We start from the raw sequence: 14,110 nt of genomic DNA, 5'->3' as shown, positions 1-14,110 counted from the left end.
ACTGCAGCCATCCAGAGCCCTGTGGATTTGAGCTATGTGCAGGAGATGGGAGAATGGACCTTGTGCACCAAGAGGCAGAGATAAGACACCAGGTGGCCCTGGAAGGTTGAGCATGAGGCTTTTTCCCATGACGTTGTTCTTAATTCTAGTTCCAGTGAGACATGATGTTCTTGGTTTCCAATCCTTGGATGACCAAAGAGTTGGGAGAACGTGGCCCCAATTGTCCTATAATTGGCCACCCTTCTCCTTAGGGAAATAGCACTGTGCATTTCCTTAAGGGGACCGTCCCACCATGACAGAGAAGCTATCTGAAGAGGAAGGCTGTGCACAGGGCAGGGGAGACTCCCACCAGATTTCAGATGTTTGCTCTCTCCGGAAATGGTTGTTCTCATAAGAAGACTCTCTAAGTCCTATTTCAGCACATTTGCCTGTCATTTAAGACACAACTGAGAAATACAATAATGATAAACACACACGTCACAAGCATTTACTGAGTGCCATCTGTATACCACCATCCACCGTGGTAGGCACAAAGAGAGGAACAAAGTGGACCCAAAGCCCTGCGCTCAGGAGCTAATCACCTAATGGGGAAGACGGCAACTGTACACAGACTCACACAGCCACAGAATGAAGTGAGCCCTGCAGTAAATACTGGCTGATCCCTTTATTCTGTAGGGAACAGAGGGGAGGAAGTGAATCTCTGTAACTGGGGTAGGTGGCAGCCTGGTGACCTGGCATCCTAGCCATGAGGAGAGATGACAGATGGAAGCATCGACAACAGGACAGTGTTGACGGACATGAAGGGAGGAGAGCACAGGAAGAGCAGGGCAGAGAGACTAGTCCCTTCGCAGGGACTTGGGTGAATGGCATCGGTGAATGATGACCGTAGCTGCCATCACAATGACACCTGAACTGAATATCGGGAAGGAGCAGAGGAGGAAGAGGGTGCTGTGGATTTGGATAGCCAGGGAGTCCTTCCCAAGGCCACTGGCTTTGAAGTTCACACAGGGTTTAGAAAGGGGTGAGAGGCAGCAAGGGTATTTGAGGTGAAAGAAGCCAAGGGAGCAGAAGGTAAAGGGGCCACCCTTTGTTCTTTGGGGGGAAGTGTGCATGTGTTTTGGGGGGAGGAAAGGGAGCAGCCAGCCCCACCGGAGTTGATAGTTCGCAGTGGAGAGTGGTGGAAAAACACTGTTGATAAGGCTGTCTGGATCCAGCCTGTGGAAGGCCTTGGATTTCAGGACACACGGTTTGGACTTGGTCCTGGAGGCAGTGGGAGCCAGAGAAGACTGGGGAAAGGGGGTGACTTGATGAAAGAGTTCCTCATTCATTAATGAAAAGCACCAGCACAGCTCATTTTTCTCCTTAGAAAACAATCACAGAGTCTAGCTTTAAATGCACCCCCCCCCCCCAACGCCATGAAAAGCATATACCAGCCCCTGCAGGGCTCCCGGGGGGGGTTCACGAGTTCAGACTCAAAGCCCAAGATGTGTTTTACTTGGCGTTTAAGCATGTCTATGGGTGATGCATGTTCTCCAACGAGGACAGACTGATAGGACTGAAATTTTTATGTCAGTTATTCGGACTCTCTCGCCATGCCTTTTCCCTCCACTGATCAGCTTCTGACGCCTCCACTTTGGAAGAGCCTAAAAGATGGGTGTCAGACAGCTTGTGCACTTTCTTAACAGGATGTGCGCTGTAGCCCAGGGTAAGGTCTCGGCAGGGATTATCCACTGTTTTCTCAAGCTTCCTAAGTCTCACTTGGTTGGTAGCAGGGTGTGGGAACACCTAGCATAGTGTGTGGCACATGGTGAGGACTGGAGAACTAATTAGTAACAATGCTTGTGACACATGGTTTTAAATGGAAACTTTTGATGTGTTTTTCCTTTCCTTGTCCCCCACCTTCCTGCTCTCTACCTTTCCACAAGTTCTTCATTTTTCTTTCCTCCTTTTTCTGGTAGATTTTCTGGTCAGTTCATTCTTCTCTCTTTCCCTGCTTCCCCCCCTTTTCTTTTCTACTTTCTATCTCCTTGTAACTTTTTTTTTTCCTTACAGGAACTGGGAAAGACAAGGGTGTGTGGGCGGCCATGGCGGCCCTCCAAGGAAAGTGTGAGTCTTTGGGCAAAATAGATCTCTCATTTCTTCCAAACATAGGTCTAATCTGAACTGTCTCCAGGCTCCAGGCTCCAGTCCAACTGCAGTGGTTTCAGTTGGACTCCATGAAAAGGGACCCCAGGGATGCTGTGTCGTTAGTCTTGTCTTGGAGAAAATCAACTTTCTGTGCGCCTACTTGTCTCGCAGATTGGGGCACCCACATTCCCTTCCTTCAAGTCAATAGAGCCCAAGAGAGAATCTTCTGAGCGAAATGCCTGGCTGAAGAGAAGCAGGACTTCATTAAGAGTTTGATTTATCCCCAAATGATCTATTGTTATGCATCAAACATGTTTTCCCTACAAACCAGTTGGCAGGGAGCATGCAGATAAATTACTACAAGATGTAACCAGACAAGCTGTTCAAAAGGGAAATGGCTCTCTGTGTGTGGAGCTCAGGAGAGCACATCTATAAACATGTGTTGGGAAATCAATTCAGTCTAAGTTTGCTGGAAGAAATGAGCTGCTGCCCCCAAACTACCAGCCTGTGTTGATAGCTGCCTGCATTTTGGGGGTCATCCTCCATTGTCTCAGTGCTAAGAATAGTAAACAAGAGAAAGACCTGCTCCAAAGGGTCTTCAAAGTGGAGAGGATACTGGGTTATACATAGGCATCTGTGAGTTTTCCCATAGGTACAAGTCATGTTACTGAACCTTGTTTTACTGAAGAGAATAGGTTGGAGTGATTCTCTTCGCATATTACATATTTAGTTGATGTAATGATAGATTTCAAAAGAATGATAGTGATATGATATGATATGATATGATATGATATGATATGATATATAGTTTGATATGGAAAAAAAGCCCCTGGACAAGGCATCAGAGAGAGATGGGGCTATAAATCCTACCTGGCCATATGCCACTTGCTGGCTCTGTGACTCTTAGAGAGTTTCTTAACTTCTCTGAGATTTCTTCCTATTTTATAAAGGGGGACAGACATATACTACTTACCTTAAAGGGTTGTTTTGTCTTCACACATGTAACATGTCCTGTATTTTCATTGTGGTTAATTAAATTAAATTAAATACAATCAACACTTTAGTCCCTCAGTCACACTGGCGACATTTCAAGTGCTCCATGGCCCCATGGGACTTGTGGCTATTATATTGGGAAGCACAGGTACAGAACATTTCCATTATTGGAGAAAGTTGTATTAGACAGTGTTGTCCTAGAATGTACCAGACACAAAGTAGGTACTTTATGCACAAGCGTTGTCTTCTGCTTCATAGTTGTCAGAGCACTTTTGCACATAGGACCTGATTAACGGGCTGTCTATCCAGCAAATGTGAAACACTCTTTGACAGTCTCTTGGATGAGACTCTCTCTATATATGGTGTTCTAACCTGGTTCGAGCCTACAAAGCATGGTGATTGCTGGAAAATTGGAGAACATACAGAAAGAGGATTTCGGGGCCTTTGGTTAAAAGATATCAAATGCATCCTATGTTCATTGCAGCATTATCCTCAATAGCTAAGATGTGGAAGCAACCAAGGTGTCTACTGATAGATGAATGAGTAAAGAAGGCGTGAGACACACACACACACACACACACACACACACACACACACACACAAAGAAATATTTAAAAAATAATAAAATATTGCCATTCACCACAACATTGATTGACCTAGAGGGTATTATGCTAAATGAAATAAGTCAGACAGAGAAAAATAAATACCATATGATATCACTTATATGTGGAATCTAAATTAAAACACACAAAAGAAATGAACAAACAAAACAAAACAGAAACAGACCCATAGATGCAGAGAACAAGATGAGAGTTGCCAAAGGGTACAGGAGCAAGGAATGGCTGAAAAGAAAAAAGATACCAAACGCATATGGGAGAGGCTTGACCCAAACACAGAATGTAGCTCAGTAGAGATGATAACAAGAGTAGAAGTTAAGTGGAATTGGCAATACCAACAGAAACAAACAAACCTGGAAGAATATCCATGAAATACAACATGGGCTTGTATTCACATGTGTATGACCCTCCTAATGTTTCCTTTAACTGCCTTGAAAATATCTCAGGATAGAGGAAAGCTACCCAAGATGTGTAGCTGCAACTTAAGAAATTTTCTCAAGGTCAAAGCAGAGTTAATACAAATTCACTTTCATTTGGTTGAGGACAATCTTGACTTTCTGAGATGAGTCCAACACATCTATGCTGCAGCTGATGGTATTATAGCATGCCAAGAATGTCCTCCTGATCTTCAGAGCATACTCCTTGACAGCGACTAAGTAAATACAGGGAAGGTTGCCCTCCACAGGCAGAAGTGAAAAGAACAAAAGCGATGGCTCCATTTGTTGAATGCTTATTACGTACACTGTTCCATTCATATTACACAGGTCATCCCATAATTTTCACCATAACTTTATGAATAAGAACATTAATCTCCCCATTTTACAGATGAAAAAACGAGGCACTGGACAGTTAAGAACTCACCCAAGGTCATGACCTGGTAAATGGCAGAGCCAGGACTTGACTCTGGGTGTTCTAGCAAAAGTTCACATTCTTCAGCAGTTCTCTGAGACCTGTCAGGGTAAGCAGGTGGGTGACCTCTATGGTTTTCTCATTTACATTTCTAAAAAGTAAAAAGAATTCTTTTACAATATTTAGGGGTTTCCTTCCACAGTTTTTCTGGTTACTGTAGAAAACAGCTCTATATATTAAAGAAAATTATCATATTAAAAATAATGATGAAAACACCGCTTCCTAGATAAAGCATCTTGTGAATTTATGTAAACAAGCATTTCATAAATAAAGATAAGAATTCAAATGAGACAGTGAGATAATTGTATCTCTGAAGCTGCAAAACCATTTTGTCTTCAGCGTTTGAGTGAAGAAAGTGTCCAGTGAATATGAGCACTTAGATGGGAGGGTCAGCAAACTAAGACCTGTGGGTAGGCCAGCTGTCTGCCTCTGCAAATAAAGTTTTATTAGAACACAACCATACCCAATAATTTGTTGATTTTTTTATGGGTAGAGTTAATATGGCCCACCGAAGTCTAAAATAGTTTCCATATACCTCTCTTAAACAAAAAATGTTTGCTAACCCCTGACTTGGAGGACAGTGAAAAACAGAATTATGTTCTGACAGAGGGTCTAAATTGCTATCCATCATTTTCAGTTGACTGAAAATGTAGGGCTTTAGTGATACAGTTTTAATAAAATTTAGCATTGTTTAGTTTCATATAACCCAAAACTGCAAATAAGGGGAGTTAGCTGGTCATATGGCAGACATTTGGAGTAAAACATTGTTGCAGCTCTGCATCTGAAAGCCAAAGGCAATCCTTCAACAGGGTAGAATGAGTAGCTGCTCTGTGATCCTCCAAATCTCATTCCTGTCTGATAGCTCTAATCACAAGTAATCATCACGATTATCCTTGTTTCAACTTCCCTGCCTGAGTTTCTTGAAAGCAGATGTGTATTTTGTAGCCTGTTCCTAGCAGTGATCAGCACATATTAGGCAAATAATAATAGCTGAATTAAGAGCTCTGTGGCAAGTGTTGAAGAATCCAAGCACAAGAGAGGTAGTGGAGCAGCCCCAGTGCAGGGGAGTTTGGGCAGAGTGATGCTCAATGCTGGAGTGAACGAGCAGTGAATTCACAAAAACTCACAGCTTCCCTAAGTTACCAAAGTGCAAATACAAGCCACAGTGAACCAGGTAATCATCTGACTTTTAATGATCACTCATTATGTTCCAAGAACACACACTCTGCTCAGCTTCTTGCAAACATTTATTTTATTGTTCATCATAAGAACTCCAGGAAATAGGTATTCCCTTTAATTTCAGAAGCACAGGGAGGTTTGTCTGTTCCCTTGCCCAGGATACAGCTACAATGTGGTAGAAGGAGGTTGTAAACCTAGGGAATTTAAATTCAGAGACAAGCACTTGTAGTAATAATTATGCCATATTGCTCTCCTCCATAGTTTTCAAGGCATTCTTTAGGGAGCTGTAACCTGAGAATATATATTTCCACGTTTCTATAGAACACCCATAGCCTAAACCTAGTTTTTTTGTATAGCTCTTCATTTTACAGCCAACTTACTAGTAACTGGCCTCTGTAAAATAAAGCATATTATTTGAACAGGGATAGGCCGACCATAGACTATTGTCTGTATTTCTAGCATTCTTTAGGAATTTTCTTAGTCATGCTTTCTATGTAATTAAACATATATGGTTTTACATTTGTAAAAACTAGAAAGGCTTTAGGTATAAGTCCTCGGTATTCAAATTCCACTCTGAGGTCCAGTAACATCAACATCACCTGGGAGTTTGTTAGAAATGCCGAATCTCAGGCCCCACCCCAGAACTGCTGAATCAGAGTCAGAATTTTAATAAGATGGCCAGGTGATTCCTGTACACTTTCAAGTCTGAGAAGCATGGACTCTGCCACTACAGTATAAATATCACCGACTCCCCAAAAGAGATAATAATGGGTACCTCTGGTGAGGAGGTAGTGGATGTCAAGCTGACCAAAGCTTGATATGCTAGTGGGGAAGGTTCCATCTACCTTGAAAAGACCTAGTCATTCACAGCCCTGATGGCCATAGGGTCACCTGGGGAGTTTCTAGAAACCCCAGGTCTATTCAGGATCTTGTTTGGTTCCATACAAGTTTTAGGATTATCTTTTCTATTTCTATTTTTTTAAATGCCATTGAAATTTTGATAGGATTACATTGGATCTATAAATGGCTCTGGGTAACATGGAAATTTTGATGTTAACTCTTCTGATTCATGAACATGGGATGTCTACATGATTGTTTTATTTGTTTTTTCAGATAGTTCTTTATTAGTCTATAGAAACACAGCTGATTTTGGGATATTGATTTTGAATCCTGAAATTTTACTGACTTTGTTTATTCTAACAGTTTTTCGGTGGAGTCTTCAGCATTTTCTATGTCCGTTATCATGCCATCTGCAGAGATAATTTTACTTCTTTTTATATTTGGATGCCTTTTATTTCTTTTTCTTTTTTCTTATTGCTCTGGCTAGAACTTTTAATACAATGTTGAGGAGAGATGAGCATGAGCAACTTTGTCTTGTTTCTGATTTTAAGGGGAAAGCTTTCGACTTTTAACCGTTGGTAGGATATTAGCTGTGGGCTTGTCATATGACCTTTATTACATTGAAGTATGTTGCTTCTATACCCAATTTGTTGAGAGGCCTATTATTATTCAAAAAATATGTTGAATTTTTATGTTTTTTTCTGTACTTATTGAGATGATCATATGATTTTTTAAATCTTTCATTATGTTTATGTGGGGTATTACATTTATTGATTAGAATATTTTGAACCACCCTTGCCTCCTAAGGATAAATCCCATGAAGATATCTTGAGAAAGAACAAAGCTGAAGGCATAATACTTCAGGATTTCAAGCTATACTACAAATCTATCATAATCAAAACAATATGGCACTGGCATAAAAACAGACATGGGCCAACGTCACTGAATTGAGAGCTTAGAAATAAACCCATGAATATATAGTTAAAAAATATTTAATTCAATGGGAAATAACAGGCTTTTTAATAATGGTATTGGGAAAATTGGATATTCACATGAAAAAGAATAAAGTTGGACCTCTATCTTACAACACTTACAAAAATTAACTTGAAATGGATTAAGGACTTAAACATAAAAACTAAAGTCATAAAACTCCTAGAAGAAAACAAGGGAAAAAAGCAAAAATCAACAAATGGTACTACATAAAACTAAGAAGCTTCTGCACAGCAAAAGAAACAATCAACCAAATGTAAATGCAACCTAAGGACTGGGAGATAATATTTACAAATCAAATATCTAATAAGGGGTTAATATCCAAAATATATAAGAAACTTATACAACTCAATAGCAAATAATAATAATAATAATCTGATTTAAAATGGGCAAAGGAACTGGATAAACATTTTCTAAAGAAGATATACAAATGTCCAATAAGTACATGAAAAAGTGCTCAACTGCACTAATCATCACGGAAATACAAATAAAAACCACAATGAGATATTACTTCATGCCTATTAAGTTATTAATAGTACTAAAAATTCTAATTATTTGTTGAGTGGGCAGTGCATTGTGAATGCAGATTATTATCTCCTTGAATTCTCCACCTGCCCTTTGAGGTAGGTGTTATATTCTCATTTTATACATGAGGCACACAAGATGTCCTAGAACAGTGACAATGTTTCTGCCTAATGCTGTGATGAAGACTGAACACCAGGGCAGGGTTAGGGTGGGGGGCTCTATCCGGCCAGTGCCAGAGAGGCACCGAAAGGAAGGGCCCATGGAAGCTCAGAACGCTTGGGTGGAGGTGAGGGGAAAGCTGATACTCAACCAAGCATCTGGAAGAGGAGGAGGGGTCTCAGACGGGCTGACAGTGCCTAGAACTGGGAAATGGGTGGAGAGCCAAGAAGCAGCTTTTTTACGCCCAGAAGAAAGTGGGAGCTGAAGTATTTGCCTTGGCAAATGGAATGAGAATGGTGCCTGTCTGATGCAAATGGCCGTCATGTTGGGTGGAACGGAAGAATATGTGAAGAACCTGGGTTCTCTAATGCCTGGGAGGAGCAGGTCATGATTCCTGGAGTAATCACTGAGTCCCTGCTGTGTTCTCGGCACAACACAAGTGGCTAGACTACAGTTCTGAGCCAAGGAGATGTGGTGACTGTCTTAACAGAATTGTTAGAGAAAGTATTCAAATATTAACATAACACACAATTTAAAACTCTGGCAAATGTGATAAAGGAAAGGTATAAGGTGCTACTCAAGTATAAAATAGGGGATTCTGATCTCATTTGGGGGGGGGGGGATTCCTGGAGAGAGGGAAGGAGAGCAGACATTTCCGGCAGAGGGAACAGCTTGTGCAAAGACCCTGAGGTGGAAAGAAGAGGGTGCATTTGAGAAAATGAAAGTCAGTATGTCTAGATCCCAGTGTGCTGAGAAAAATACCTCTGTCTTGGAATAACTAGGGCTCTGGGCAGGATTTATGGATAGAGGCTTCTACCCTGGACAACACAACAGGGAATGAGCCATTGGAACTTAAGTATAAGCTAAGACCAGAAGGACTAGGGCTATTGAACTGCGGGTCTGAGTTTCCTCAACTTGACCCTCACTGGGGATGCAGGTAGGCCCAATGGTGTCCTCACTATCCTGCCTGGAAAGTTTTAAGGGGACAAGTACCCTGGTTAGTGGCCAGGAAAATGGGGTTTCAGCACTACTTCTACTTCCTTTTCAATTAGGACCCGTGGGGCTCTGCTGGCCCTGTGGAATTGCAGTCGGGTGGTTCTGACGCGGGTTAGAGATGCTTGCAGCCTGGTGTAGAGCTGTGGTCTTCAGCTTAGCTGCCCATTAGAGTAACCTGGAGGCGCTTTAAATGCTGCTGCCTCGGCCCCACACCCATGGCTTCCCATCTAATTGCTCAGGATATAGGCTGAGCATCAAGACTTTGAAAAGCTCCCAAAGTGATTCTAATGTTCAACCAAGCTTGAGAACCACGGTTTGAGTGGCTAGTTCCCAAATGCCAGGCCACAGAGCAGCTGTTTCAGACGTACCTGGAGGGCTTATACGGAAATCTCCAGCCCCGCATCAGACTCATGTATCAGAGTGTCTAAGGGTGAGGCCCGAGCATGGGTACTTGAAACCCATTCTCCGGGCACTTACAAGCAAAAGTGGGAGAACCAGGTGATTTTCTGAACCCATCCAGGTTTGGGAAGCCCAGATTTAGATCAGGGCACCCCAGACTTTAATCTGATTCAGCCTGGAGTGGGGCCTGAGAGTCTGTGTTTTTTAACAAGGTCCAAGGTGCTGTTGCTGTCTGAGGGCCACACATCCAGTCTCAAGGGCTCCGGGGATGCAAATGAAAGAATGGGGACCTTTCTCTCAAATCTGCCAAGGGTTCTGCCTGAAATCTTTTCACACACTGGGACTTTATTGACATGCCCCTGTCCCCTTACCAGCTCACCTCCTTCAGGGCAGGGACTGGGACTCAGTCACCTCTCCATCTCTAGCATCTAAACACAGCATTCAGCACATTCGGAACACAGCAAATGGATTTTGAATTGAATAAATACCATGATGTCCTCGGGGTCCAAGCTGTGGAGCCAGCTGAAGGTGAGACATTGCTGCACTGCGGGCCTTCTGCCACTTCCAGTCATAAATTCCAGTTGGATGGGGTCCAATGTGAAGCTGTGTATTACCAAAGCCTGCTCCGTAGGGGGTAGGGTCAAGGCAGGCCTCTGGAATATTAATAATTCTGAGCAGTGACCACAGCTATGATATTTACAGACCCGTGGAGCAGAGCACAGTCTGAGGTCGCTCACAGAGCTATAGACTCCAAGGACTTACTCTGCTCCAAATGGAGCATGTACATTGCCCGACGCTGCCAAAACCCCTACGGGTCATTAGCTTTTCCTATACGAGAAACGCGCCAGGCCTGGTGTTAAAATGACATGATAAAGCACAGTTGACAGTCATGGTCAGAGGCAAAGGCCGGTGGGAGCGGAACTGCGCTGGGGGACGCGGCTCACGCCCTTGGAACGGAGGAGAACACCTCTGCCTCTCCGTGCGGGCGCCCAGGCTGGTTGGAATCTGACAAGGACTTATTACTTTAGAAACTTATTTCAGAGCTTTGGTTTCTTCCCCTGGATTCTCCTCACATGGTGATGGATGTTGGTTTTTTCCCCCGAATATTTGTTTGATGCCGTGATTGTTTGTGTGGTGAGTTACAGCCTGGGAGGGGGTCAGGAGAGAGAAAGGAATAGGGAGATAGAGCAGAGAGACAAGGAGGGAGAGAGGGGAAGAGGGAGAAAAAGAGACACAATTGGAAACAGATGGGAAAAGCAGAGAACAGTAAGGGAAAGAGGACCTCAGACAGGGTGGAGGGGGTGAGGACCCCAAGCTGAGCGCCCCTTCACTTTGGTGCTTTATACTCAAGGATGACCAACACACCCTTCAAAGGGTACTTAACATGGTGCTTCTATTAAGCCCTACATGAGGCATAAAACTGGCATTTCTGGTCTCACCCTTCAGCCCTGATAGCTCATTGTTCTCACCATGGGATCTCCCCCCTCTGTGTTTTTGTTTGTTTGTTTGTTTGTTTGTTTTTCTGCCACCATCATGCTTCTATTTTCTGTCAAAGGCTAGGCTGTCTGGCTCAGGGGCATTTGATTTTATGGGTTAAAGCTTTTTACGTTCTTTTTATCTTCACCTGAGGACATTTTTGCATTCATCTTCAGATAGAGTGGGAGGGAGAGAGGGAGAGAGAGAGAGAGAGAAACATCGATGTGAGAGAGACAGATCCAGTGGTTGCCACCCACATGACCCCAACCAGGGCTGGGGGCAAACTGCAACCGAGGTACGTGCCCTTAACAGGAACTGAACCCAGGACTCTCTGGTCCGCGGGCCGACGCTCTAACCACTGAGCAAACCGGCCAGGGCACTTTTTACTTTCTTCTGCAATCATTAAGATCTAGTCTGTTAGCAAGTTTGGCGATTATGATATAATGCCATGTCTGTGTTCACTCTTCTGTGCACAAGCTCTCCAGGAACTCCTGCTGCAAGTTTTTCCCTCAGACAACATCTGTCCTACCTCCCCCCCAACTCCCCCTCACACTCTGCATCCCCTGGTACTCACCACTTTACTATGTTTTTACAAGTTTGGCTAAGAGGAAATGATAATTCTGTGTGATGTGATAGAGGTGCTGTTTATCATTACAATGGCAATCATGTGATAATACATTCATGTATGAAATCCATGTTTTACACCTTAGAGATGTACAGTGTTGTTTCAAATATATTTCTATCTAAGAAAAAGTTTTCTCAGACTATTAGAACCCAGCTTTACCTGACCCACCACACTTAAATCTCTTTACTCAACTTCCCCCCATGCCTCGGGCTCTCTGCACCCAGCCTGTGATACATCTCTTCCTGCACCTCCCGCACCTTCTCACTCCGTCCGAGGTATAGATCCCACCCGGAATGTTCCACAGAGCTCGGGGCAGGGGTTGGGACACTGTCATCTCTCCATCTCTAGCATCTCAACGCAGTGCTCAGCACTCCAGATGTGTTTCCTGGACCATCTGGACCATCTGCTTCAGAATCAAGGGGGTGAGGGAGCAGAGGTGGAAGAAAGAAGGGTTTTTACATAAAAATTCCTGGGCCCAGGGATCCTACCTCTCGGTGCTTCTCAACCTTCCTAATGCCGCGACCCTTTCATACAGTTCCTCACGTTGTGGTGACCCTCCAACCATAAAATTATTTTTGTTGCTACTTTATAACTGTAATTTTGCTACTGTTATGTCTTAGGCGACCCCTGTTGAGAACCGCTGCTACCTCTAGTTAAACCAGACCAGGGAGGGGGCATGACTTTGAAAAGCTGCATTTTTAGATCTTGACCCGCGCGATTCTGACACACAGGAAAGTTTAAGAACCCTCGCAAGACCAGCCTGCAGGCTTCCCAAATGCCTTCTTCTTCAACACCCTGCTCAGAAGATCGGAGACTGCCCCCTCCTCCAAATCACAGTGTGAGGTCCAGAGGCTGGGACATACACCTTACACAAGTCACTTAAAGTCTCCAGCCCTGCGCTTTCTTCTCTGAAAGCAGGCGGTGGCATCTAAGCCATGAAATGGTGACAGGGACAGGACAGGGAGCATACGTACAGGGTCGCAGCTGGCCTGGTGGCAGTGGGGGAGGCTGGAGGCTGCATGTTCTGAGCAAGGAGAGCAGATGCTCCTCTGCCACAGTCCGTTGTGACCTGGCGGAGTGCCATCCAGAGACGCCCCGTCTTCTAAATCTGGATTTTCATGTAGATGTTTCTGATTTGTTAAAAATCTGGTAAGTTGTGGGTTTTTTGCTTTTATTTATTTTTTATTAATTAATTTATTTTTGTTACAGATGTTTCTCCTTTTTCCCCCCAGACACTCTCCTCCCAATCCCGCCCCCGCCCCCAGCACTGTCTTCTATGCCCATTGGTTACACACACATGCATATAAGTTCTTTGGTTTATCTCAACTTCCCCACCCCGCCCCCCCTCCTCTGAGGGTTGTCAGTCTGAACCATACTCCTTTCTATGTCTCTGGGTCTATTTTGTTCATTAGCTTATTTTGTTCATTGTATTCCACAAATAAGTGAGATCATGTGGTATTTGTCTTTCTCTGATTGACTTATTTTGTTCGGCATAATATTCTCCAGGTTTCTCCTCGTTGTCTCAAAGGATAAGAGATCTTTCTTTCTTACAGCTGTATAGTACTCCATTGTGTATATGTACCACAGCTTTTTTGTCCACTCATCTATTGATGGACACTTGGGCTTTTGCCAGATCTTAGCAATTGTAAATAGTGCTGCTATGAACATAGGGGTGCATATATTCTTTCTGATTGGTGTTTCAGGCTTCTTAGGATATATCCCTAGAAGTGGGACACCATATTGTTTTCCACAGTGGCTACACCAGTCTGCATTCCCACCAGCAGTGTAGAGTCTCCTTTTCTCCACACCCTTGCCAGCACTTGTTGGATGATTTCTTGATGGCAGCCATTCTGGCAGGTGTGAGGTGACACCTCATAGTCTAGTTCTTTTCTTTTTTAATGAGGCAAACAAAATACATGTGCGGGGAGCATTCAGACTATGAGTCCATGTTTGCATCCTCGGGACGAGAGCTCTGCAGGGTTACCATCAGCATGAGGGTTCTGGGGTACTAGATGCCGAACCTCCTGGTTTAATAAGTTGTCTGTCACTGGTTGCAGTTTCTCTGCTGTCCAGTCCCCTTTCCAGGAAAGCCAAAGGCTTTCATCTAAGCACATTGCATTATGAACTTGAATCTTTACCACAATCCTACTAGGAAGGCATTATCATCCTCAGTTTCTACATGAGGGAACTGGAGCCCAGAGAAGTTAAATAACTTGCCCAATGTCACCCAGTTAGTGAGTGGAAGCACCAGATTCCAAACCCAAGATGACTGATT

Source organism: Molossus molossus, unplaced genomic scaffold (genome assembly GCF_014108415.1).
Source record: "Molossus molossus isolate mMolMol1 unplaced genomic scaffold, mMolMol1.p scaffold_m16_p_10, whole genome shotgun sequence".
Classification (NCBI taxonomy): domain Eukaryota; kingdom Metazoa; phylum Chordata; class Mammalia; order Chiroptera; family Molossidae; genus Molossus; species Molossus molossus.
This window is presented reverse-complemented; position numbering follows the sequence as displayed.